At 46.9% G+C, this 22435-nt stretch overlaps 1 protein-coding gene and 1 pseudogene across 2 annotated transcripts in view; one reads left to right on the plus strand and one right to left on the minus strand.

Moving 5' to 3' along the window:
* Nucleotides 1–3722: 3722 nt before the first annotated feature.
* LOC118993868 (tRNA wybutosine-synthesizing protein 3 homolog) lies at nucleotides 3723–4481 on the minus strand (annotated as a pseudogene).
* Nucleotides 4482–4992: 511 nt separating this feature from the next.
* Nucleotides 4993–22435, plus strand: part of ANXA11 (annexin A11) — a 45186-nt gene continuing 27743 nt past the window's right edge. Inside the window, exon 1 of one of the 2 annotated variants that reach the window (XM_037056388.1) lies at nucleotides 4993–5157. The gene's annotated coding sequence lies outside the window, so the exon portion shown is untranslated. Of the gene's footprint in view, nucleotides 5158–14498; nucleotides 14562–22435 lie in introns of those variants that run through there. The other variant, XM_037056387.1, reaches the window with a different exon arrangement.

A 22435-nucleotide genomic window follows, 5' to 3' on the forward strand; every position in this document is an offset into this window, starting at 1 on the left:
TCATTTTACATTTTACCCAACCCCAGAGGTTTCCCCCACTTTGTTTTCTGACACTCCCCTAATCTATAACCAATGAATTTCAAGTAACCTCCCTTGCATCTTCCCCTTTGATTCTGATGTATGAAATAAGTGATAAGACTTACCACTTATTTCATACATCAGAATTGTGAAACAACGCTCTTTTTCTGGAGCATTTTCTCAGTTCTTTGAGATGTTGTTTCCCAGCAACTGCTGTCGGTTTGGCTCAAATAAACTCATAAAACGTCTTACAGGTTTGGATGCTTCTCACTTTGACAGGGCCTTCAGAGCATAAGCTCCCCATCTCTGAACTGGCCAGTTCAACGTTAAATGTTTCTTTTTACACTACAAGCTGCTGCTCATTTGTTTGGGACAGTGCTCACAAAAAGGTGGACTCAAAAAAAAAAAAAGAAAAAAACTGACTGGGGGTTTTAGTAACACAAGAACTACAGGAGGGTAAAGTAGAGGAGTCATTCTTCCTCTCCCCAATAATGTTTGCATCAGCGCTGAGAAGCAATGAAGCAAGAATTACTTTATAGATTTTTATAAATAATCTTGATGATTTTATAGGCGAGAAAACCAAGGTTGGAAGAATGCATCACTGCAGCTTCAAGGTAGCAAACTTTGGTCCCTTCGATAGCTACCACTGTGCACACTGTTTTATGATTTCAACCATTTATTTTCAACAAATATGTGTTAACCCCTAACTGGATGGGAACAGCATGTGGGGAAAAAGACTCTAGACTTGGTGTTCAAATATTTGAGTTCTAGTTCTGATTCTGATCCATGGAAGTTGATAGGAATTAAAATTCTAACACCTTAAAGATGCTTTTTGGGGATATTAATTTTAGCTGTTTCTTAAGAAACAAAAGGACTCAAACAGAACCTTTGACCCTCTCTCCCCACTTTCCTGTCCAGGAGATTAAGACAGAAATCTGCCTCAGGAAGCAATTTTAGATTGGGTGCTTAGCTTGATTTGAACTGAGTATGGTAAGGTAAACAAGAGGGCTTCAGACAGGTGCCTGTCAGCTAGTGTTTCTAGTCAGGATTTGCCCACCGCACACGTTCCCCTCTTCCACAACTACCTGTAAAAAGGCCCGCTCACACTTCTGAAATCGAATACCCCTCCTCCCTTCCTTTGTCTAAGATGTCTTATATACCCAAGTATATAAGGGTATATAAGACATATCTATATATATAGATATAGATATATATATATATGGGTATATATAAGAGTATATATAAGGGTATATATATAAGGGTATATATATCTCGCCCTCCCTGTCTTTTGGATTTTCATGCCTATGTGAATTCCCCACAAGCATGTCTTAAAACCGATTTTCTCCTGTTAGTCTCTCTGTGAATTTGATCAGCCCAGCCGGAACACACAAAGTGGGAGGGAAAGTATTATCTTTTTTTTAGCCCCCACACTATTAACCCTTCTGACCTTGAAGAGCTCAGTTCTGAGGCAAGAAAATGACTGCTACTTACAGAAGGAATTCCACCCTAAATGACTTAATATTGTTTAATGTGGTGATTAAAGAATCACCCTGGCTGGTGTAGCTCAATAGATTGAGCGTGGGCCTGTGAGGCAAGGGGTCGCTGGTTCGATTCCCAGTTGGGGCACATGACTGGGTTGCAGGCCAGGTCCCCGGTGGGGGACACATGGGAGGTGGCCACACATTGATGTTTTTCTCCCACTCTTTCTCCTCCCCTTCCCTTCTCTCTAAAAATATATAAATAAAATATTTTTAAAAAGAACCATTCACTCAGCCATATAAAAAGTGAGTCATTCAAAGAAGTTTGTTTTTGTGGCTGCGGCAGGGACGAGGGGGGCACACAGGGTGTTTAGGCAGAAGAGTTGGGTGGGTGGGTGCCAGGTGACCATGACAGACGAATCCCCCCCCCCCAGGTAAGAGTGTGAAGCATGACAATGCTCCCCTAGAATGCTGAGGGTTAGGTGAGGGCTTCACGCACACGCCACAAGTTTCTCCAGCAGCTGCATTGACCTGGCGCCCCCACAAGAGTATGACCATGGTTTCCTCTAAGTTGCTCTGAAGGCTTTGGCCTCAGTTTCGATCTCATCCACCCACTCATCTCCAAAAAATGCAGTCCAGGCCTAAAAAAGAGCCACGCCTTGGGAGAGGCCGTGGAAGACGACTGAGTCCCCAGGGCTCGTTGTGGGGCTGAGGCTAGGCTGTCAACAGGGCTAGGCTCCTGCCTAGTACCCGCTCCCCCATCAGACTGCTTCAGCCAACAGCTTGTTTCTTGCCCCACCAGCTGCATAAAAGTAAATAGGACCAGCTGTTACTGCTTGTAACAGCCCCAAGTAGGCAACAATGAAAATGGCCTTCCCTAAAGAACTAGGTGAAGAATATTGACACACAATGGCACATACTGTGCAGTTATTAGGAAGAACCAAGTTGATCCAGCTCTGCTAGGGTGGCCCCTCCAAGACATAGTGTGAAAAAGCACGTTGCAGAAAAATACTGCAAGGCTGCTTTGTAAATAATGTATCTACATGAATACACATGCTCACATGCACATATGCACAGATAATTTGTCACAGAAAGAAAGATCTGGGAGGGCACACCTAAAAAGTAGGTGGGGGGACTGAAGAGTGAATCTCAGTTTTGTTTTTTAATTTTTTTAAAGATTTTATTTATTTATCTTTAGAGGGGAAGGGAAGGAGAGAGGGAGAGAATATCAATGTATGGTTGCCTCTTATGCATCCCCTGCTGGGAACTGGCCTGCATCCCAGGCATGTGCCCTGACTAGGAATCAAACTGCTATTCTCTGGTTTGCAGGCCTGCGCGCTCAATCCACTGAGCTACACCAGCCAGGGCTGAATCTCAGCTTTAAAAAATATTTTATCGTAGGATAAAATGTCATTTTTCCAGGAGCCCATCCAGGATACAACTTTACATTTAATTTTCATATATCCTTAGGCTTGGCTTGGCTGAGACACAGTGTGTCTCAGACTTCCCTTGTTCTCAGAAACTTCCAGTTTTAAGGAGTATTGATTAGGTGTTTTGGAGAGTATTCCTCAACTGGGAATTTCTCATGTCTTTTCATGATTACACTGGGATTTTGTGTTTTGGGGAAGGAAGACCACACTTATACATACTATTTAGTCTTTGTTTTAATAAAAAATCATAATTTTATTTTTGTAATGAATTTCTGTTATGTAAAAGATGGCACTTGAGTCAGCAAACATTATACACAGCTATTTCTAAAAGCCATCTATGTTTATAAGATGGGTGTCTCTGACATATAGAGAAAAATTAAATCTTGCTTTTCGGAATGTCTGCTACATTCAACAAGCTAAAATACTCTTCTGAAGAGCAGCTTTATAATAATTATTAGAAACATTGTTCTACCAGATACTTTAGAATCAGATCGTAGTAATCTTCAGAAAGGATAGTAACACTGATTTCTGGATCATCATTTTCAAGTTCTTTTTTGTTAATATTTTGTTTATTTTTAGAGAGAGGGGAAGGAAGGAAGAAAGAAAGGGAGAGAAACGTCGATGTGAGAGAAACACCCATCAGTCACCTTTCATACAGGTCCCCAGTGCCTAGAAGGGACCGAAACCTCAACCTAGGCGTGTGCCCCAATGGAGAATGAAACCGGTAAACTTTCACTTAGCCAGACACCCAGTCAACAGAGCCACACCAGTCGGGGCTCATTTTCAAATTCTTTATTACTTCCTTCAGTAGTACATCTGCCACACACTTTTCTCGGTTTCTTTTTCACTTATGAGAATATTAATGATTTTTCTCATTGATTTTCTCTTTGGGATGTGTGTTAGTAATAGTTTCGTTCTAAAGCACGTGGTTAGGCAGTTGTAAAACTTTTCAATTCTCTTGTTTCCCTCCATTTTTTCATTTGCTATCTTTAATAGGAAGTTGATACATTATTCCTCTGTTACCATCAGTTTTTCCTTCCGGCTTAATGGAATTTAGCCATGTGTGCTCCGGCCAGCCGACAATCTTTCCTTTTCCCACAGTTAGGCCTGAGTTCCTGAGACCAGAATCTATCGCCACGTAAACGCAGAAACTGCGCATCTCTGCAACAAGAGGCTCAAATGTCAAAATGTCAGCCCTATTCGCTTTTTTTTTTGCAGCGCTACAACTACATCATCTTTCACAGAAGGTTTGTGTGTAACTAGCAGCCAGCAACAGTTTTGTTTCTGAACCTCAAAGCCATTTATATTCCCATCAAGGAGGAAGGTGTGGCCAGCGCAGGAAGTGGCGGTAAAAAAACTTATTTTCGATTCAGGAGCTGCGCAAGCTCAGCCGCATCCTGTCCACACTGCCCTCCTGGCCGAGGCCCACTCTGCTGAGACACTGCGCCTTCCATCTCCTGCTCTGCGGCGCAATCCACGGGAGGAGGGATCTAGGGTCTGTGCTTCTCACCTTGGCTTTCGCCTTCCCCCGGTGGCAGCCGTACTGAAGCCTTATTCACCGTGGATGTTGGCCTTGATCACCTGGCTGAGGTAGTTTCTCAGATTTCTCCACTATAAAGCTATTCTCCCCACTCTTTTCCTATTTTCGTTCTATTGTGTGACTTTATTAATGTAGAAAGTTTTCTTCACTTTAAAGAGTTATCAATGGTATCCGAGGCCTGGAGGGGGTTTGGGGAACCCCCTTCCGTTGATCGGGGCGCGCAGGGCGGCACGGACCTCCGGAGGTGGGGGAGCTCCTCCACGCAGACCTTGGTGTCCTCGCGGAGTCCTGCCCTGGGGCCCTAGGAGCGGGAAAGCCTGGGCTTCCCAGTTCGAGCTGCAGGAGGCGGGTCCGAGTCTCCAGCTGCGCCAAGATGGCTCACACCTGCGGGCGGTGCCGCGCTCAGACCACGCCCCTCGGACCTCGGGCCCCTCCCTTGGAACCAGTGGCCCCGCCCCGGGGCGTGAACCCGATGCGCCCTAGGAGTTTTCCGCCCCGCTGGCTCCTCCTCCCACCCCGCCCTGAAGGCTGAGGTGCCCGCCGGTACCAAGTGCCCTCCCTGAGAACCGGAGAGGGACAGAACTCCAGACCAACCCCAGGCGCTGTGCCTGGACGTCTGCAGAGAGAGCGGCTGCTGCCCGCGTCCCCTTTCGCCCCTCGCCGCTCCTCACCCCTGGTGGCCACTTGCTAGGTGAGTGAGGGTCCCCAGCCCGCCCTACGGCTTCCTGGTTGCACAGCATGGAGGTGGAGAACCGTGTCCGGCTGGCCCGGGACGAGCTCCATCTACTTGCATCTCTGCATCAGCTTGATCAGTTGCGGGGACTGCCCTCCCAGTGGGCGCCCGCTTGGCCGGGCCTCGTGACTGCGCTACGTTGTCAGGAACAGGGGCTCAGCGGGCCTGGGTCGACTTGGGATCCGGTGATCCTGCGACCAGAAGGCGACTGGCTGGTATGAGCCATGCCCGGTGGCCTCGTCCCCTCCGACTCAGCTGAGTCCTGGAGAGTGTGTGTGCCCTTCCGGGAAAGGCTTGTACTAAGGAGAGAGCTGGTAGAGGAGGCTGCCTTCCGGAACTGGGAGGACACATTCCTGGGAGCTGCTGCTGTTGGAGTTTATTTGTAAGGCACTCGATTTGAAAGAATGCAGGTTTCATCTTGGGTGCTGTGTTCACCTGTGTGTTTACCTTCTCGGCCGTTTCACCTTCTTCGACCTTGGCCACAGTTTCAGGGAGACATTCTTGGACTTTTATCTGCCCTGGGGCCTCAACTCAGTCCCCTAAAGGCTTACAAAGGTAGAAACTGTGTCTGTGTCTTAAAGGAGAGTTTTGGAGTTCCTCACCTAGAAACTTCGGAGGGTAGAAGTTAAGCTAGCCTGTACTAGCCCAAGCAGGGAACAGACTGCCTGGGACATTTCTGTCCCCACCCCTCTAGTCGGTGACAGTTTGTGGAGATGGGTGTTTAGGACACACCCTGGTTATAGAGGTAGCTAGCCACTGCCCTCTTTCTCCAGGCCCTTCACTTTATTACCTGCTGCCCTGACCTGGGCATGGAGTAGCACTGTGAGGGGTGAGCCTCTGCCCTGCCCACACACAGAAACAAAAAAGCTTGCAGGGCAGGGCCTGTTACATTGCTCACCTCTAACTGGCGCTCAAGTTCCTTCATTCCTTCCTTGTTTCAGTTAATTGTTGGGAATTCCAGGGGGATTAACAGGTACCCTTCCTTCAAGGCAGTTTCTGTTCGGTAAGGTATTCCCTGATGAGAGTGGCTAGGTTAGGTGCCAGGGTAGCTTGTTGCCCTGGCATTGGGCCCTCACCTTGGGCATCCCTCCCTAATCTTGTCTCTTACTAGTCTTCATGCTTTTGTTTTCTCATCTTTAAAATGGGGGTGTTAATACCTACCTCACAGGGTGATTTTGAGGATTAACTGAATATATTTAATAACAGTACAGCTCAGGCAGTGACCTGAACAAGTGGTGACTCTTATACTGTTATACCATACCTGTGTGTCCCAGGTAGGTGTCACTGAGATTAGACATAAAGCTTTCAGCAAGGCCTTGAGCATAAGTAATCATCTGTATCAGTGATAATATGATTGTAATAGCTATCACACCCTTCATACAGCTGAAAGTCCCTCTGAGTTGAACTGTTTTTCAGACCTTTCCCTCTCTCTTAGTTCATGCTGTTCCATGCTCTTCCACCTTCCTGGAATGCCTTCCTTCCCTCATTATTGACCACCTTTTGCCCATTATTCACCACCTTCCTGGGAGCCGTCCAGGTGCTTACTGCTGGCAGGAAGGAACAAAATATGCTGGGAGCCCACAAAGCTTTGGCACTGACCTGCTTCTTGGTACTGGCCTTTTGTAGTATTTGTATGGCCACATGGCTTATCTCTGCCCCTTCCTTTGTCTCTGCAGGGTGAGGGCTGTTTCTTACTTATTTTCTAGTCTTATAGCACCCAGGATGGGCTTTGCCTAATGTGGGTGCTCAGTAGATGTTGGCTGAGTGGAAGAGGCAGGCCAGCGAAGTAAAGGTTCCCTGTTGTTAAAATGTTAGACCTTGCGATGGAAATGAGTCCAGACTGAGTGGTGGGAATAGGAGCTGGCTGAGAAGTCAAGTAGGAAGCCCTTTGACTCCTTTATATAGAGAGCCAGGGCAAGGGCGACAGAAAGGGTACATCCTAGATTGCTGTTCCTAGAAGGCCAAGATTGATTAGTGATGCCTTGGTCACGTGGTTTGGAAGAAGCTGGGTAGTTTGAGGTAAAGGAGTGAAAGTCAAGCCAAAATAGGTTAGTGTGATTCTTTTTGAGAATTTACTGCAGGATAGAGAGGGGAAAAAAGGCTGGTGTGGGCAGGAAGTGAATGTAGAAATGAAATATCTGTGCTGCTTGCTGCATGTTCAGAGGCCCTGGGCTTTTCTGGAGTTCTCCCAGCTTCCTCTCCCCTCTTAGCTGCCATCTCCCTGTAAGCCTGAAGCCGTTACTGGCACTTGTTGTATGGGGCACTTGGGGGAGAGTCTGTTATGTGTGTGTGCTTCACAGTTACACAGCCAAGCAAATTGCCACAGGTTTCTCTGGATTTTCTCTGTAACACCCTCTTATTTCATTTCCCTGGAACATCAGGAATTTGAGTGATACCTAGATAGGAAAGGTCTTAGAAAAAAGGAAGAAGCTGAAGTTTTCTGGATGGGATTTTACATTTTTAAAATGAGTTGCTGAAATTTGGTGGCATATCCAAATAACCACTGAAGCCATACATTTGGTCTGCTGACTGTAACCCTGAAATAAAGGTCTGATGTCATATGTTTGGGGGATCCTAACAGAATAGCCTGCAGTGACTTGAGTCACAGCTGACCATGCTGCACTGATGTGAGAACTTAATGGGGGAGGGCAACCAAGGAGGCAAGACTGAGCTCATTTGTGCGAGGCGACCTGGGACAAGCCATGTAACCAACCACACAGGCTCTCAGTGTTCTGGGTGGTAAAATGCCTGCCTCCTCAAATGGTTGTTTGCAGTAAGAAGACGTTTGCAGAAGGGGTTTGAGATCTATGAGGGGGTGGTGATGGCAGTGGTGGTACTGTGGGTGTGTTACTGCAAGGAACCTTGACACTAGGAGTGGCGTATGCAGGTGGTTTTCCCCTGGCTCTGTGATCACTCAGTATCTAGCCTTCTAGGTGNGGACAAGCCATGTAACCAACCACACAGGCTCTCAGTGTTCTGGGTGGTAAAATGCCTGCCTCCTCAAATGGTTGTTTGCAGTAAGAAGACGTTTGCAGAAGGGGTTTGAGATCTATGAGGGGGTGGTGATGGCAGTGGTGGTACTGTGGGTGTGTTACTGCAAGGAACCTTGACGCTAGGAGTGGCGTATGCAGGTGGTTTTCGCCTGGCTCTGTGATCACTCAGTATCTAGCCTTCTAGGTGCTTGTGTTCCTGAAGGTCCCACTGCCTTTGTAGAACAGAAGGGAAGAATCGCTCCTGAAATTGAGATGGAAGGCGGGTGTCCCTGTCCTTACTCCTGGAGCTGAGGAGAGACTGGCTTGGAGCACAACTATGAGAGCCATCAGAATGGGGGAAAAGAAGTTAAGAGGCTTTTAAAAGGGAGGTGGCGGGAGCATATGACAGATTAAGCCCAGGGAGTGGCATCTCTGGGGAAAATGGTGAATATGTGGGGGAGGCTGGTGATAGCAGATATGAGCTTGTTGTGTCCACCTAAAAGGTCACGGCTATTTTTAGGAAGTGGGTGATGAGACTTGTTGAACTCTGTATTAGGTTGTAACTGATGTCAGAGTTATGGTGAGATGAAGAACTCACCTGCAACAGCTGATTAAAGAAAGGAAGATGAGCCTGTAAAGGAACCAGAAGAAGAGCAGTTAAAAGGGGGAAGGAAAACCTAGACATTGCCCCACCCAGAAGCTAGGTGAGTCTGCTCCAGCAGTGGCCGACACTGCTGCTGCTGCTGCTGGAAGTGATGTGGAGGAGATTGGTCACCTTAGCTGCCACTGCTTTTGTGGGATGATGGGAAGGGGGAATAGCAGGAGGTGATGATCTGGGGTTACTAAGTATAGACAAGCTTTGAAGATTTTGGGAGCTTTGAAGGGGAGGAGGAAGACTGGGTGGTGCTGGAGGAGGATGGGCTTGAGGGTTATTTGTCTCTGCTCCTTAACCCATTCTCTTCCCATTTCTCCTGAGGAGTTGGCAGTGTGGATGGCCTGCAGTCAAGGGTCCCTCCCTCCTTTCCTCTCTCTCTCCGTGTCACAGAGACACAGGCACCTGTAAAACTTTGCATGATTCACTGAATGGATTCACAGTGTATATCCTACTCTGTAGCTTGTGCTTTCCATTACTTTATCATGGACAGTAACTGGGTTACTGTTCTTCTACATCCGTAGCAGGTCTGTGTAATGTTAAGATGTTGCATAACTTATTCAACTCGTCCCTTATCAATGGGTATTGAGACTGTTGACTATTTTTAAAACCCGGAACAATGTTGGAATAAACAACCTATAGGATCCTAACTGGGATTTCATTGAATTTGTTTATTTATAAGGAAAAGTTGACATTTTTATGATGTTAAGTTTTCCAAACCAGAGACAGATTACAGATCTTGTAATATGTCTGTACTAGGTGTTGTGAATGGAATTCTAACTGCATACGCTGAATTTGTAGATAGATGGAGGAAGGGAAGGAGGGGGAAGAGAGAAGAAATTTTTTTTATCCATTTTTAAAAAAATTTTTAGATAGAGGGGAAGAAAGGGAGAAAGAGAGAGAAAGGAACATCAGTGTGTAGTTGTCTCTCACACACTCCTCACCGGGGACCTGGCCAGCAACCCAGGCATGTGCCCTGACAGGGAATCAAACCAGCGACCCTTTGGTTTGCAGGCTGGGGTTCAATCCACTGAGCCTAACCAGCCAGGGCTTCTTTCTTTTTTTTTGTTGTGTGTGTATATTTGTTGGTCATTAATTTCAACCTTTATTTTTTATTCATTCCTTCTTTTGGCTCCACCAAATCTATATTTTATTGCTCTATCATTAAGATATAAATTGGTTCATTTATTTTTAGTCTTTATAAAACATATAAAGCTCCACATTTTCTTTAGAGTACAGCTCTAGCTAGTGGGCTTTTGGGTGAAATGCTCACCTTTCCATTGCTTTCTAGTCATTATGTAGATAAGTTTTGATCCAAGAATTATTTATAAGGTGGGATCCTGAATTTCTGAGTAGTTTTGTGGGGGTGGAGTATGATCATATTTTGTTGTTTACTTTTTTTTTTAGAGAGGGGAAGGGAGGGAGAGAGGGAGAGAAACATCAATGTGTGATTGCCTCTTGTGTGCCCCCTACTGGGGACTTGGCCCACAACCCAGTCATGTGCCCTGACTGGGAATCGAACTGGTGACTCTTTGGTTTGCAGGCTGGCACTCAATCCACTGAGCCACACCAGCCAGGGCTTGTTGTTGACTCTTATATTCATTGGGTTATAATTAGTGACTATGATCAGCAAAATCTTTTTATTGAATTGTATTAAGATTTTCTTTGTGGCCAATTACATGATTAGCATTAAAAGGTTTCATGGACATGAAAGAAGACTATGTATTCTCTGTGGGGCACAACTTTAGATTTATCTGTTAATTTGAGTTTGCCCAATCTGTCAGATACTGAGAGTTTTATCAAAAAGTCTCACTATAGCCCTCCCTGGCTGGCGTAGCTCAGTGGATTGGGTGTGGGCCTGTAAACCAAAGGGCCACTGGTTTGATTCCCAGTCCAAAGCACATGCCTGGGTTGCAGGCCAAGTCCCTAGCACGGGACACATGAGAGGCAGCCACACATTGATGTTTCTCTCCCTCTTTTTCTCCTTCCCTTCCTGTCTTTCTAAACATAAATAAATAAAATCTTTTTTAAAAAGTCTTACTATATCTTTTCTTTTTTTAAACTTTTTAAAAATTGTTCAAGTAGAGTTGTCTCCATTTTCCCTTCATCACTACCCCCACCCCAGCCATCCCCACTTCCCACCCTTGATCCTTCTATTTATTTTTTGAGTGAAGCTCTCCTTATATTTTTTCTAGCATTATTAGTTTGGCCTTCGTGGTTTGATGTATGCAGGTTTATCAAGTTTATTCTTGTGGATCGCATCGTGCGTCATTTGTTGCTTATTTAATGCTTTTGGCCATTGGCCATAAATTCCATATTATCTGTGTTTAGGAGAATATATCACCAAGAATGTGGAAGAATCCCTCCTTCTGTACAGTTCTGAAATTAATAAATAAGTGCATTTTATAAAAGAGTAAGCAAGAGGCTCAGATATCTAGACGCACGTGTCAGTCACGGTCTGGGTCATCTATGTGCCTTTAGTTTCAGTTTAGGCTGCGGAGTAGGCAGTAATTGGGTCTCCCCCACCTGTTTCTCAGCTCTGCATTATAGTGAGCTCTCCCCTCAACCCCCAACTGTCGCAGTGGTTCTGCAAACCAGATCTTTGGTAGGGATGGATAAAATGAGATTTGCATTCAAACCCCAGGGTCAGGCCTGTGTTCCCCTTTTCTCCCTTTGTGGTTCCCACCTGCTTCCTTATGTTCAAGGATATGTTCCAGTTGCTCTGATTGCAATGAATCTTTCCTTCCTCATTTGTAGCAGCAAGATGGACTTTCTTTGTTCCCCGAGTGAAATGACAAAATATATAGCTAGTACACAAAAAGGTCCCAGGGCCAAATGTCAGAGGTAAAGACTTGGACCCCCAAGTCTGAGGCACTTTTTTGTGCCGTATTTTAAGTCATGTAAACTGTTTAAAGGGACTGGAATGGCTAAGCCTTATACCATGAGATCCTAGTGAGTAGTTTCCCAAGTTCTGTCTTTCCAGGTAAAGGCAAATGACTGAAAAATGGCCGGGAAAATCCCTCAGCTTGCTGAGGCAGGATTATTGAAAAATCCTGTCCATATTTTTAATGTTCAGATTTTCACTTCTGGTTTTTCTCTGTGTTTATCTAATATGTTTTTGCCCAGTCCTTAATTTCTAACCTTTCTTTCTCACTTAAAAAAGAAAACATTTCTTTTGTAATCAGCATGTCACTGGTGTGAGGGAGGAAGAAAGGGTGGTAGAAACTGTCTCACTTCAAACAAAGTTTCTTTTGTAATAAGCACGTGGCTGGGGGAGGGAGAAAGGCTTGCAGATGATGGTAACAACAAACTGAAGATTGTGGCTTATGTCTTTGGCAGAGAATGAAGACTGTTAACATACTGGGTAGTCTTTATTTTATTCCTTGCACCTTGTTTTCTGTGTATTATTTATTATACTTGAGTGTTATTTCTTTCCTGATTGCGGCTCTGTTGGTTAAGTTTCTCATTTCCTGTCCCCCACCTGCCTGAATTACGATTATGGTTTGGTTATGAATTAAGAGAGGAGTCTATCCCTCTTATAGAAACTGGAAGGTTAATAAGTGTCTGTTCTATGAGGTTGTCCAGACACCACACTCCATATGTAAAGTTGCTCCCAGCAGTCTCTAAGGCGATGGTTTTCAAACTTGAGCATGTATGAAAACAATTTGGAAGGTTTGTTAAAAGGCAGAGTCGTGGACCCCACCCCCAGAGGTTCTCTGATTTAGGAGGTCTATGGTGGGACTTAAGGATTTTCATTTCTAATAGTGCTACCTAACCAAAAATGGAGGTTTGGCTGCCTGTCACCACAGAAAGCCACACTCGTATGGCAGGTGCTGATGCAAAAGGAAAGAGATTTATTCAGGTGCCACACAACTTGGGTGGATATTGGACTCCGGTCTTAAAGATCATCTCAGTCCTGTTCAAGCCCATAGTTCTTATAGGAATAGAGAGGGGAGGATTTTTTTTCTAATCCAATTATCATTCTAGCTTTTGGCCTGTTGTGGGGTGGGGGCGGGGACGGGGGCGGCCATCTACAGTCAACCTCTATAGCTTTCCTGGCTCTGGGGCCGTGGCCTTTTGTGTCTCTAGCTTTCCCGTGTGCTCCGCCTGAGAACCTCGCTGGGCTGCCATCTTGGTCAGTGGGCGGAGACTCCTCCAGTGGGCGGAGACTCCTCGGGCGCTCTGCTGGCTGCTTTAGGGTACCAACAGGTGTCCAAGTTGTGCTGGTGACACAGTCTGGGGACCAAACTTTGGGTTGCACTGCTTTTTCTCACTTGCAGCACTTCCCTTACCTGCCTGGCCCAGGAGAGCTGACTTTCATATCTCCATGAGGGGGGGAGACTTTGAAGCAGTCCTTATTTGGGGCTGCCATGTGCCAGGCTACAGCTAGTTTTCTGTTATAGAAGCAAGGGGGGACAGATGATTTAAGGGAGACAATCAGAAGTTTCTGGGCCGCCTTCCACTGTTGTCCTTAATTTGAAGCGTCTGTGGGGCTTGTCAGGTTGCCATTGGCTAAGCCGTATCTCAGGTCCGGAAGTGAGAAAGATTGGGGTGTCTCATGAGGGCGGTGAGCCAGCACACAGTGCAAGGCATGGCAGCCTCCCATCCTGTGAGCTGGCGAAGAAACTGGCAAGCTGCCGCTGCTACTTTGCTGAGAGTCCTTGTTGCTTCCAGGCCATTCCCACTAGTCAGGACTGGCAGCCACACATTCTGCTACATGAGGCCACCTCCCAATTTTATAGGCCCTGCAGGATGGGGGCTGGGGGCTCCAAGACCCAGCTTTGGGGTATAGAGTATCTTTTGCTGTGCTTCCTCCAACCAACTTGTCTCCCCCCACTTCAAGTATCATACATAGGTGACTATTTCCGGAAGAGCCTTCTGAACACTGAACTGAGCTAGGGCTAATGGTTGAAGCATCTTGTGGTACCCCAGTGAGATCAGAACAAGTGTCTACCAAGCTTACTGTCTGCTGCTGCTAATGCATAGGGAGATGGACCTGAGGAGGAACAATGTCATGGAGACTTCCCTGGAGCAGGTGACACTTTCCACGTGGCTCAGTTTGGGGGGAGTTTATTTGGGAGGTAGCAGAGGCACTTTCCCATTCTGTCTTTCCTGGGGTAGCCTGTATATTTTCCAAGTCCATTCTCCTGCCAGGAAGTTGGAGTGGATCCCTTCTGGGCTGAAGTGCGCCTTCCTGGAAGTGGAGAAACGTGATTCTAGTGTTTGTCCTGCCCCAGCCAGTCCTTCAGCAGGCCCCTTCTGCTCTCTGGGCCTTGGCTCCCACCTCAGTAAAATGAGCCAGTTGAACCAAATGACTTCATGACAGCCCCTTCCAGCTCCCGTGTTGTAGGATTCTTGCGTGATCCAAATGCCACTGCACGGGAAGTGACTTTTATTTCTAAGCGGTGTTTTTCAGAACCTGCTTGCTCAAGTTCAGTTCCTAGGTCAAGCCTAGACATTGCCCCATTGCCACCCTCCCAACCTGCTTTGCCCAGACTTCTACAGGTGCCAGCCCTTGGAGGGCAGTGTCTGAGGTACCGCTTGGCTAATGATTGACGTGGGCTCCAGCTATTTTTAATCCACGGCGTGTGGGTGGGGGAGTTGAATGTTTAACAGCACCTTCTGGAGGTTTTTGTACAGCGCCTGAGAAATATAGTCGGGGGTGGTGGAGTGCTGCCCTGAGGCTCTCCCTGGCTTGTTTCTGTGGTTTAATGGCACCTGTGATGGACACCTCAGAGGTGAGACAGCCCGATGAGGGCAGGGCACTGGGGCTCCACATTCCTTACAGAGAGCAGGGCCACCGCCTACCTGCTTTGTAGCAGAGTTAAGGATGTTCATACACTCTTGAGGTCCTCCCTTGGCATGGGAGGGAGAAAGGAATGTCCTAGATGTATCCTCTGCCCCCAGAATTCTCGGAGCCCACGTACCAGAAAGTCAGACCAAAGAGGCTGTCAGAACAGGGGCCACCCAGGGTGTGGAAGAGGGCCTTGCTGTGCCCAGCCCTGTGCCATCTGGTGGCAAGACGAGGAGAGGCCTGTCCTGCAGCCTGGACGTTATCTCCCTGGGAGGCCTATTTCTAGCTCTGGCACTAGTTGAGTATCTGACCCTTGTTAGTCAAGAATCACCTCTGGACCTTTGGCATCATAGTACCTGTCTTGCAGGAACACCGTGAAGAGTAATGAGGGATACACTCAAATAATGAAGTAATATATGTACCTATAATAGGTACCGGAAAACAGGAATATTATTAGAACACTAAAGGACATAGAAAACATTTTAGGCCAAGTGCTGGTGAGGATCATTGTGGGTGGAGATATCAAGGTGGACTTCCTGAAAGAGGTAGACTTCATCTGGCCTAAAAGGAAGGCCAGGATTTTTGTAGGCTTAAGAAAGGTGTCAAGGACACTGGAGGACAGAGCAGGTAGAGGGACTGTCTGAGCAGAAGTCCCAAAGATGCAAAGTTCTGAGGTAGTGGCTAGGTTGAGCTACGGACATGCATTTCCTGTGTTTCTTCCCATCCCACATATACCTCTGGGAACATTCCATTTTCTTGCTATGGCACAGTGTCACACAGACCAGAGTCCTTTGGTGGAGCTTAGGGTACCATCTGCACAGGGCAGCCATTACCTGAGATCCAGAAGAGAATCTTCTCCATTGTTACCTGTAGGCTCTGGTGGGAACTTCTTTTCAGCTTCCACTTGTAAGAGGCTGGCTAGGGGCCTTGTCCCCATGAGGAAAGCAGCCCTCAGTAAGTGCTATCTGAAGGACAGTGTGCCTGCTGCTGCTTGGCAAGGCAGGGTGCCTCAGCCATTGGGAGATGGAATAGGTACTGTCTCAGGTCACCTAGGTTTGAAGGGACTGGGGTTTCCCAAAGCTGTTTGAACAGGCCCCAAGGACTGGGTGTATTGGAACCTCCCTAGTAGAGGCCAGGAGACCCTCTACTGCCTTTAAACCTTTAGTCTTGCCCCTACCCACCACCCCTCTTCCCCTACTTTATTGTGAGAGAGGACCTGTGACAGATTTGCATGTGGAGGTGGGATGGCTCATGAATCTTAGCTGGCAGGGCTCAGGGTGACTCCCGTTCCTCTGATTACAAATTCAGGTGCCTGCAGGTGCCCTCGAGGTGGGGACAGTGGGCAGCTAAAGCAAGCACACCTGACCGAAGGGGCAGCCACCACAGCCATAGCATTTTGCCATGTCTCCTATCTTTCCATTGAAACAAAATTAGGTCAAAGAGTCTCTTGCAACACCACCCCTCCTCACAAAGAAACAAATGTTTATGAACTGCAAAACCTTCACAGAGCCCCAGGTTCTGGGCAGCACAAGTTGACAGCACAGGTTCCTCATAGACCCACTCATTTAAGACGTGAGGGAGGAGAGATGCCCCAGAGACCCTTGGGTTTGCCTGTCAGAGAGAAGGGGTTTTCTAGGTCCCCCTTCCTTCCCCCAGCTCCCAAAGATTGTTTTTTCCTGATCCTCAGCCTTATCTCCATTCCTCCTGGGAATGCACCTTAAACAGGTCCTCGTGGGTGTTTCTGTAACTGGTGTAGTGTGTTTCTCTCCCCAGCAAGAGAGAGAACCTGGATCAGGACAAGACTTTGTTTTTACCTTCTCTGTCCTGTGGGAGTCCAGAGTAGGAGTGGAATTACTGTGAAGCTAATGAAACTTAAGCTTCATTCAGCTTTAGACCCCTGCCCTTCTGCGATTGCCTGTGGGCCTTCCAAGGCCTGGCCCTGGGAGGCAATTCATAGTCATGTGCTTTTGTAAAATTTGCCAAGAAGTGTTTCATATTCATTTTCTTAAAGAGGGCCCCTAAAATTATACATGCTCCAGGCCCCGCATAACCTGGGCCTCCCCTATAGATTCTGGGTTTTGTGTGTGTGCCTGGGTTATTTCACTTAGCGTGCTTGTGAGATTCATCTATGTTGTAGCATGAGCCAGTACACTCCTCTTTATGGCTGAATACTAGTCTGTTATGTAACCATCACATTTTGTTATCAGTTCATTAGTTGATGGACATTTGGGTTGATCACACTTTTCGGCTATTGTGAATAATATTGCTAGTGTTACCAGCGAAGCTGTGGTGAAACAGCATTGGTTGTCACCAGCAAAGTTTAACCTTGGTTCTTGAATTTGGCAAAGAAAGTTATAGAGGTAGTACAGGTGAGGCAGCTGGGCTTTGTAGGCTCCGGAAACAATTTACCAGAGGCAAAAGAAGGGCCCTTGGAGGTCAGGAGAGAGAAAGGCAAAGGTAACTTGCAGCCTAGAGATGAAGGGGAAGGGAAAGGTGTGCCCAAGAGGTGCTGCTTTTACCAACCATTGGCTGGCATTGTGCCTTTTGGACAGTGGGCTCTTGGCTTAGAGGCAGGGGTCCTAGGCCAGCCCTGTAGGATCCTGATGCTTCACCTTGGTGAGTCACTGCCTTCTTTCTGGTTATCAGTTTCTCCATTTGTGAAATAAGAAAGGAGGTGGGGTGGGAGGAACACACTGAGCCATCCCTAGGGCTGAGTGACCTCTGACTTTCCATATGCATAGTCCTAGCCTTCTGGATGGGATTGCCCTGACCTCTGACTTTCCATATGCATAGTCCTAGCCTTCTGGATGGGATTGCCCTGCTCCCACAGATTATACTGGGACCTTTCCCCTCCCTAGAGCATTTGCATTGCTTGTGGGTGTGGTTGGCCTGCGCTGGGAGGCTATTCAGCCCACCTCTCCATGGTGACTCATGTTGACTGATAATACAAGTGAGCCAGACTTTTCGAGCTCTTATTCCCAGACTTAACAGGAGAGGTGAGCTCCCGGTCCTTTCTCTGTTGGGCTGGTTTTTCTTGGTGGTCTTGGTGGTTTATTTTTGTGTTGGCCAGAAAGTTGGTTTGGTATTTTCCATACGATGGCTGCAGTAGTGCTGAGTTGTCTTTAATGTTTCATCATTCGAAACAACTTTGTTAGATTTTGTATGGTGACAGCCGTGTGTTAAAAACTTATCAAAATTGGTGAATTTTTATGTATCCATTTTAATATTGAATCTGGATGAAAGTATGTAACATTTTCAGTGTATTATATTTATTATTTAGAAAAAGGTAAAAACAAACTGAAACACACAAAAAGATTTGTGCAGTGTATGGAGAACATGCTGTCACTGATCAGACAGGTCAAAAGTGGTTTGTGGAGTTTCGTGCTGGAGATTTCTTTCTAGATGATGCTCCATGGTTGGGTGGTAGTGATAAAATTGAGAATTGAGAACAATCTATGATATACCATGCAGGAGAGAGCTGACATACTCATTATATCCTAATCAATAAGGTTATTGGTGAAAATGAAAACTGTCTTTTATGGAAAAAAAACTAAATGGACTCTTTAGCCAACCCAATACTTTCCTCGTCACAAAAAGCTTGCTGCGCTGGGGAAACTCGTGTGTAGATCTCTTATACAAAGAGAGCAGAGTCCTCTTCAAAGAGGGACGTGTTACTGGACATGTAGCTCTGGTTCCCTAGCAGCAGAGTTAGAAGATGCTGCGTGTGTGGGCTGTGGGCTAAAGCCATACAGCAGAGCTGAGAAGTTTCTGGTGACTGGAGTCGTGTGATGTCTGTGGCTCTTGATGGGGGAGTGTGGGCTGTGTGAAGATGGGGAGCTGGTTTAGAGCATGGGAGGGAGAGTAACTGGGGTGGTAGAAGGAAGGACCTGCCGAGAGTCTGGAGTTGGCCATTCTGAGACCCACTGTTGGTGCTGTTTTGGCTGCAGGACCTTGGATGAGCCACTTAGCTTGCCCTTTCCCCACCTGGACGAGGGAGGGGTTCAGAGAAGTACCTCCCCAAGTTCAGCTGGAAGGGTTGTGTTGTACACACTGTAACTCCTGCGGGGCTTGGAATGTGTGGCACCCTGTGGGCCGAGGTGATCGTGGAGAAAAAGCACTTCAGTTGGACTTCGTAGGAAATGGAGAGACTTGAGAGCTAAGTGGGGACAGCAAAGGGGGGAGTGACTCAGACCTTCCGGGACTTGTGTGGGACTTGTGCTTGATTAACATCGGCTGGTCCCTCCTGCTGTGTTTCTCAGTCTTGTCCTGGGAGGAGCCCATTCCCATCCCCGTGGTGTAACTGGGAGCAACTTCCCTGGGTGGAGGTGCTGAACCAAAAACACAGACCTGTCTCCCCTGCCTGAGCTGCACTTAGAAACACAGCCCACAATTTCCTTCTTCTTCTTCTTCTTCTTCTTCTTTTTTTTTTTGAGCCAGGGTCTGGGGGATGTTTCCTTTTTTCCTGACGGTACTTAGGACTTGGGCGGAGGGCTGTTGATAAGACCGTTGGTGTCTGTAAGGACTTCAGCCTGAGTCCCATCATATTCTGGGCCTGGGCTTCACCCAGATAGTGGCACCCTGCCTGGCTTCACTTTTTCCTCTGCCTGTTTTTCACTCCTTTGAAATCCTGGGTTGGGGTTAGCATTTGACTGAGTGATGGCTCTTCCATAAGCCCATGTAGTGTGGGCAGGTGTCAGAGGGGGCTCTCCCCAGGAACAGGAATGAGCCAGGTTTGCCAGAGTTGTGCTGTGGAGGGTAGGTGGAGAGCCCTCATGTATGCATCTTTGTGCATGTGCACGTGGGCCTTCCTGCGGTTGCAGTGACCTGGTCTGGAAAGGCAGCTGAGAGGAGAGCAAATGGTGTCTGAAAGGGTGAAGAGCCCAGAGGAGAAGCATAGCCAAATAAAGCATAGGTATTCACAGGGGATTGGACACCAAAATCCAAGGATGCTCAAGTCACTTATGTAAAGTGGATGAGTATTTGCATATAAACTATGCACATCCTTCCATATACTTTATTTATTTATTTATTTAAACCTTTTTTAAAAAAAAAGATTTATTTATTTATTTATCTTTAGAGGGGAAGGAGAGAGGGAGAGAAACGTCAATGTATGGTTGCCTTTCGTGTGTCCCCTGCTGGGAGTTGGCCTGCAGGGAACTGGCCTGCAACCCAGGCATGTGCCCCGACTGGGAATCGAACCGCGATCCTCTGGTTTGCAGGCCTGTGCTCAATCCACTGAGCTACGCCAGCCAGGGCCTACTTATTTATTTTTAAATTTCAGATTTGATGTTTAGTTTTTTATAAATCTTTATTATATATTTATTATCATTTAGTCCCCTTGTATACTTTAAATTATCTCTAAATTATTTATAGTACCTAATACAGTATAAATGCTATGTAAATAGTTGTTCTATTGTATTATTTAGGGATCAACTTTCAGGAATTTTTTTTCCAAATATTTTTGATCAATGGTTGGTTGAATCTGTGTGTATGGAATCCGCGGGTACGAAGGGCTGAAGGTATTGACAACAGGCTCCTGGATGCCCGCGGAGCTGGAGCTTTGTGCAGGCCTAGGCCCTGCTTCTTCCAGCCTCTCTTCCCAGGCTGGTTTCTTCTCCTAGGGGCCTTTTCAAAGGTGCTGCTCGCCTCCCTGCAGTCAGCTTCTTCTTCCCACCCTTTCCCATTCCTGCAGTTTGGACCAGGCCTTGGGCACCCAGCGCATGCAAAAGGAGTTCCTTGGGGATATTGGAAAATAAAACACAGCCTTTCACAGGATCTGCTGCCATAGGACTGGGCCTGGTGTGGGGAAAGGAACCTGCAGATTCTGCTCCACTCCTCCCTTCCTCTGTCCTTCATACTGTCCTGGCTCCCCACCCCTCCTGTGGCTCCCCCACCCGACTCCTGCGTTCCTAAGTATTACCAAATGGCCTCCTCTGAGACCCTCTAATTCTGTATGCTGGTTTTTATTGGGAAAACTGATATAATGAGAGGTTAAGTGATATGAAAACATTTGATATTAAAGTGTTACCATCTGAGTTTTATAGGTGTGAAACACAGAGGCCCAGAAAGGTTAAGTATAAACTCTCACACTTAGTAGAGAGCAGAACTGGAATTTGAATCTGGGCCAATTGGCTTCAGAGTTCATTCCTTACCATCACCCTGTACGGCCTCTAATGAAGTACCCAGGTTACGGGGAGACCTGACATCCTGATTCCTAATCCATTGCTCTTCCATCACTCGGTGTTTTTAATATGCCAGACGTTGAAATACTGATTTCTGGGGAAGGTGGGCTCTGTGAGGAAGTAGAGCATGGCTGGGCTTTGGAGCCTGACCGCCTGGGTTTGAATTCTGCACAGTCATTTACCAGCTGTAGCCCTTATGCCAGTTCCGCAGTCTCTCCGTTTCCTTATCTATAATATGGGGGTCATAATCTTAGTATTTGTGGTATAGAGTTGTTGTGAGGTAAAATTCCATGTAAAGCACCTAACACAGTGCCTAGTATATACTAAGCACTCAATCAATGTTAACTATTACTGCCTAATAAGTTTGGGAAGTTTGGGGTTAGAGTTAAGCAAGCTCCTTTGTCATGGGCCTTGTCAGAGCCTTTGTTATGCTGTTATGAGTTGGTACCTTCCTGGAAGGGATGCAGTCGGCAGTATTTTCCAAAGATTTTGGAAAACAAATCTCTTTCTTTTTTTAACTGAGTAAATTCTCAACTTGCAAGATGTTCAGTTGTGTTGGTGAACACAGGTCAGGAAGCACTGTTTATGCTTGCCAGCACTGAGCTGGGGACGGGGGTCCAGGTTAGACCTGAGACAGCCTTTCTCTGACTGCTTGTGGCAGAGCTTGGGCTATGCCTGGCCTCCTCCTTCCCTTTCCATAGGTATGGGGAGAGGGAAGTGATGTGAGCTGAGCTCCTGAAGGTTTCTGGAATGTCCAGACCTTGAGGAATGGCCTTGGCCTACCTCAGTTCAAAGTTCAGTTACTGCACTGTCTTTCCACTGCCCTTAGAGGAGGAGTTTTTAAGTAGGTCACCTACTGCAGGACCAGCGGGGACCATCAAATAAGCCAGCCTGGCTCAGGCTGAAATGGCCACAGGTTTTGCAGCACTGTGAGGGGGAGGAAGGCAGCTCTGCTCTCAGCGGCCGAGTTCTAGCATGTGTTTGAGACTTGAATAAGCCATGTCCCCAGCATGTTTTAGCTATGACACTGAGGCGGCTGGAAACTAGATAATCTTCCATATCTCTTCTAGTGTGGACATTTTGGGAGTCTGTAAACGTAGGACTGGGCTGGAAACCTAAAGAGGTGTGTTCCCTTCAGGGGTCCTGAAATCAGTGGGAGGAAGAGCCCTGAAAAGGGAAGTCCCCTGTCACACACCCATGGGATAGTGAGGTCTGTGGAGGTGAGGGTCTGGCTCCAGGTCGCACCGCTTGAGATCGTTTTCCATAAGAGTTTTGGAACTGAGCTACATTAAATAGACGTTTCTGTCTTGCTTTGAGTCCCATTCACAGACTGCTCTGGGTTGTTGCCTCCCACCGTCCAGCGCAGTGGCCTGGGGAGGAATGTCCCATGCTCTGGGTAGTGTACGAGGCCAGGAGCTGCTCAGACCAGCAGAAGGCTGGCTAACCTTTCCCCTCCCCAGTAGCGCCAGGAGGTCTGCCTGCAGGAGGTATTGCAGTAGGGGTAGGAATGCGGATGACTAATCGCACCTAGTCTAATTACAGCTTTGTACTGGAGGGAGGAGAGTTTGCCGATAAGCAAATAAATACCTGTTTTTTAAAAAAAAATATCTAATATATCAATATATATAAACTAATA

This window comes from Sturnira hondurensis, unplaced genomic scaffold (assembly GCF_014824575.4).
Source record: "Sturnira hondurensis isolate 20B ecotype Veracruz unplaced genomic scaffold, ASM1482457v3 Scaffold0008916, whole genome shotgun sequence".
NCBI lineage: Eukaryota > Metazoa > Chordata > Mammalia > Chiroptera > Phyllostomidae > Sturnira > Sturnira hondurensis.